Raw genomic sequence first — 6000 nt, forward strand, 5'->3', positions numbered from 1 at the left:
TTGAGCAAAAATCCAGTTAAAGCTGAAAGTGTTGTCCTTGATTAGCCTGTGTTGATTGCACATGATAATCTGGGATGACACTTTACACAGATGCATGATACCCTGTTTTCCCTAAGCAAGGCTCAAATATTTGTTGTTTCTTCGGAACATTAGGCGATGTTTTACTTTTCTTCAGTCAACATTTATTCTTCATTCTCAAGATTGCATCAAAGTTAACTCTATTCATTTCATTTAACACGTTTGATTCTGTTAAAACTTATATTAAGAGAAAACTTTGTATTTCGTCTTGCTATATAGTCAAATCTTGACAACCACATATTTTTATCGAAATTAATAGTTTAGTTTGATGTCTGTTCCATTAATAATTAATTGTACTTAAAAACTAACTATGAAACAATTAGTATTTGATTTATAGAACAAGTATTTCATATGTAACATTAACCATATGGAAACTGAAACAATTAATCATTAAAACCACAACGAACCTAGAAATAATTCCACAGATTTAGACTTGCATTGAACATAGTACGTCAGAAGGTTTCAGTATGAAACTACTCTATCAAATATAGAAAATTGAAGTAGGTACAACAATTTCACGTTCAATCCATTACTGTTTTCCTCTGGACACATGCCGATTAGGGATTATATCATAGCGCCAAATTGACACCTTCAATTAAACCTGCAGACGAAGTTGTTTTCTGGTGGGCTCATAATATTAAGAATAAAACAGGGAGGCACTGAAATCTAAGACGTTAATCCTGACTTCGTGATTTGAGTTTTGCTAACAACAAGAAAGCCTATTCCAAATTAATGCGAGCAAGGGATTACAGAAGAAGGGAAAATTCTTTCAATAGTGGTAACTGCAAATGTGGGTAATTTCATTTTAAGCTACTACAAGGGAAATTTCCAATATAGAGGAATTAAGTAGTTCCAACAATGATAGCAAGATTAAACAAAATATTTCAGATGCAAACTGCTAACTCCAGTAGTCTGGATGGTATTCAGACAATCTTTGGGGAAAAAAGAGCTCTTCTTTGATATTCTGTTTTCATTTGGTTTGCAATTCCAATGAATACACAAAAGTCTAGCCGACATCAATTCGAATTCTATTTCAACTGCTCCTAAAAAATTCAACATTTCTGCTTTTATCGTCTGTATATTATTATATTCAAAGTATGATATTCATCGCTGATAAAATCGGAATCAATATTAAAATCTAGCAAAAAAATGCTGTTAAAATGCCAACTTGTGAATCAAAAAAAAGTTATAATTATGATACAAGAAACATGACAATCGCACAAAACCTGGTTGTGAGTATTTTACATAAAAACAAATAATTAAATGTTGCAATAAAAACTATGTCTGCATGTAAGCTACCTACATACCTCAGAGCAATATCTCTATCATCATAACTTAAGTGATTTGACCTAATTAACATGATTGGCCCCCAAAATGCGAATCCTAATCTGTATAGTTCTGCAGGTAATCTACCATCACACAACTTTTCTGAGCTTTACCACCATTCGAAACATATGTTATTGAGTGGATAAATTATTTCTTCTATTTCAGGAACAGTGACCTTGACCCAACTGATCCCAAAAATAATCATGAGCTAAGGTCTCCAAAATTATATGAACTGATAGATATGTTACAAGCTGCAAACATATATAGTTTCAATGAATTACCTCCATCCAATCTAAGTTTATAGAGTGGAAATAGTGTTTCTACTTTGATATACAGTGACGTTATAACTTGACTAAAAACAAATACCGGTATAATCTAAAGCTTGCTAAGTGGGGGGGGGGGGGTATGCTATTAGGATACAAGTGAAATTGCCCGTAATATATGTTGCCATAACATAACTGATAGGCAGTATCTTAATAAGCTTTAGCGTGCTTAATAGAAATTCAACTTGTTACCTACTTTTTTTGGCTCAAAATGTTAACTATTGAACCTTGACCAGCTGTCTCATTCAATATCTAACATATTTCAGTACAAGTAGGCTGAAACTATTCTGCAACTGGACCAGACAGGTAAACAAACAAATAAAATCACAAATAACATTATTCACAACTTCATTGGAATGCTCGAACACAATTTCCACACAGGCAACTCAATTAAAATGCAGTCATTACCACAGTCGGAAAACACTATGCTTTCTATTCATCAACTGGGTAATGCTTTAATGAGGCGCAAAACCAGTTGACCTGCATGTAAAACTATTTTGCAAGATTCTGATGGCATCTTAAATATGTTTGTTAAAAATCAACTGACAACTTAACTAAGTCTTTTCTTTATCTCAGGGGCAGAATATCATTGTTCTCTATTATAGAAGTGTGTGCTCCATTAAAGTATGATTTGCTTTATTTCAGAAAATAAAGATATAAATAGTCCTGATTATTCCTGATTAAGATTATCAATGTGCAACAGCGCTGGTATAAAATGTGGTGTACCTGTCATATTTTAGATGATCGTTCACGTTTTCTAAGCTTCTAATTGTTTTCCAATCTTCTTAAAGTGTTCCAAACATTTTCTCACATTCTGTTACCACTAGAATGATCATTTGAGTTAACTATTATCCTAGTAAACTGCAAAATATGATGTAGGACTTTGACAAATGAAAGCACTCTATATTGACCTTTGACCTTCACTTTCAAAATGACAGTGAAAGTGTTTTATAAAGTGAAAAACAGGTGACACATTTATCAAAATCATTCAATACATGATGACCTCTTACACTCATATGAACTTGAACTCTAATGTAATATTCAGGTTGTAGCATTAGAGAAAAATGTTCTCAAAAAGCTCAGCATAAGAACAAGTTATTCTGAGCTTGAGCAAGGCTTATTTTCAATAATACTTATATTAATCTACGACCTTGAGTTTTTACCTTGACCTTTGATGGACAAAAATAGCTCACATATTTGACACTTTGTCTTTCCTTAGAAATAAAAAGGAGCTGTGTACGAAACAAAATCACATTGTTATCAAAACCAACACAGAAATGTCAAATCTCTTTTTGTTCACAATGGTAAGGGAAATGTGAAAATCGCATAAGAATAATTTTGAAATTCATGGCAGACCCAAAACAACATCAGTAACAGCAATTGCAATCTTTCATCCAGAAAACACAACCTTGAACGGAGTGTTAAAAATCCTACCCCCACTTCAACTTCGTGTCCAGCATTTATCTTGCAGGATAAATCAGATTGCCTATCCATGGGGAATTCATGTCTGCACTGTGTCCAATGAAAACCTCACTTCTTCTGGTATGGAAAGAAAATATTTGTGCAGAAGAATGTGGGCTTTGCAAGTATCATTTGTTATTTTAAGCATCCAAATACTCAAAAAGTGTTTATGAAAAGTTTAACAACAGGAAATCTAAAATAAATATGAACTTAAAAATAAAGTTGTAAATAAAAAAATAGACAATCATAAAAAAGATCTCAAATAAAATAATATGATATTATTCTTTTACAAATATACGAAAAATAATTTAAAAAGTAATATTGTCTAATGTTATAAAAATTTAATAAAAATAAATAATTCATAACTTTATTATAAAGTTATAATTCATAACGGCTATGGCCGAAACATGCTTAGTATTTCAGAAATTAGAATTAACAACACTTATGTGTTTTATGGTATATTTTATTAAATTAACTAGACGAAGAAAGCGATAGTTATGATGAAATATAATAGTTTCTACAAAAATGTCATTTTCTGTCATTTTTTTACAATGTATTGTATTAAATTACCAAGACAATTAAAGAGACGATTATTATTAAATATAGCAGTTTCTACAAATTTTTCATGTTCTGTCAATCTATTTTCTACATTGATTTGTAGACGCATTTTACTAATTGTATTTCCCCAACAAATTTGATTGCATGCAAAGCAAAGCAGATGATACACTGACAAAGTGCATATATTTGCATGGAAGTTTTATATAGCAGTTTCTACAAATTTTTCATTTTCTGTCAATGTATCTTCTCCTTTAATTTGTAAATGCATTTAATAGAGTTTTATTGTTTTTCAATAGAATTTCAATTACATGACAAGCAAAGGAGATTATAAACCGTCAAAGTGCATATCTTACATGGAATTATTAAATTGCAGTTTCTACACAATTTCATTTTTTGTCCATGTATCTACTCCATCCATTTGTAAATGCATTCAACTGATTGCTTTTCCACAAAAAAGTCGATTACATGCAAAGCGAACAAGATGACAACCGATAAAGTACAGATCTCTATATGGAATACAGAGAATACAAACCACAGCTTAACTTCAAAGCGATTCCTTAAAACATCCCTCTCAGTCATGGTGCACAGCAACATATCAGATTGATTGGATAAATTATCAAATTGGTGGATAATTAAGTAATAAAAATATTGATGTAAAAACTTAGCCTTTTCAAATGAAATAAAGCTAACCCTTCGGAAAATATCACAGAACGATAGATGGAAAATATTAAGAAAACAAACAATTCCAACTGAATGGTAATATTTTAAGCAGATTATTTTTGAATTATTTATTCATTTAAGACTTATTATTGTTTTCAGGAATTGTCATTTGAAAGAAATTATTTTTACATTTAAGAGGTGTTGTATTCAAATGCAATTAAATTAATTGCATATAAAGAGACGATGTCGTTCAATTTTTGCACCCATGATGATCCCAGAGTTATGTGGGAAGTTTTCATTAGGTGCAGTAAAGATACAGAGATATTTACTTATTGCATGCATGCAAACTTCAACATTTCAACTGTTCGTCAACACGCAAATCTTGAGCTGACATTTGTTATACGTAAAGGCCCAAGTTATTATGATGCTTAATTAACCCTTCACCACTTAGACACGTATTATCACGCATTTGTAGTCCCTCAGAAAGTTAAATTTGATAATCAAAGACCGTTCTTACTAGATTCATAATTTAAAATCTTCATTTCAAAACCTTAGATACTGATGAACAGCAAACAGCATAAAACCTGAAGAGCTTGCGAGTTACTCACAGGCAGTTCTGGTTTTATGCTGGTTGCAAAAGCTATTTCACTTTGCTTCTTATGGGGAACAGGGTTAAAGGCTAGTCTAATTTAAAGGCGTTCATGGTGAGTGGCTGATTATAAAAACCAAGAAAACATATGCATTGTGTTATTTCAAAATCTAAGACGCAAACCTGAACACATTTTTTAGGGACCAAAGGGGAGAACAAATTACGCTGAAAAGTTGGTCGCATGTATGGAGTCTTCAGTTAATCAACCTTCATAAAGAGCCTGAATTTATAATATAGGTGACTTATTAAATGTTTCATTTTAAGCACTGTAATAAATAGTACTAAAAGAGGCATTTATCTTCTAACTTTGAGTACAGAGTTACATAACTTGGTCAGTGACTATTACCAATTACCTCCTATATGGAGAAATTGCACTTTTAACTTAACCATATATCTCAGATGAAAAAGGTGACAAATCTCTGCTAAATTGCAGGTCAGAGTTATGCAACTTGGTCAGTAACCTTACACAATGACCCAACACACATTTGTAAATTTTCGCTTGTCAGTGTGTTTTTCCTTCTTAATAAAGTAACCGTAAAATGTACTTTCCCACTTAAGGAATTCCCACAACAATTCCAATTGCTGTAAGCAAAATTCACAAAAGAAAGGACAATTAAAAAATATATTAAAGTGCATTATCAGCAAGCAAACAGATTAAATTAGCACTGACACTTAACATTTCAAGCCAAAATGCATGTGAATACATATTTGATAGTTAGTGCAGTTTTTATACAAGCAATTTAAAAGACCAATATTCCCAATCTGAAGATTTTACAATGAAAATTTTCCCAATTTCATTTTGTCCCCTTTTTATTTTTCCCAATTGGTACAGTATCTGTACTTTTCACTATAGGGCAAAAATCGCTTCTTTAATATCTTATTAGTGAAAAAAGTAATATGATGCCATTAAAAGTACTTACTACTTATTTGAAACATTCTAAAGCT

This window comes from Dreissena polymorpha, chromosome 2 (genome assembly GCF_020536995.1).
Source record: "Dreissena polymorpha isolate Duluth1 chromosome 2, UMN_Dpol_1.0, whole genome shotgun sequence".
NCBI classification, from domain to species: domain Eukaryota; kingdom Metazoa; phylum Mollusca; class Bivalvia; order Myida; family Dreissenidae; genus Dreissena; species Dreissena polymorpha.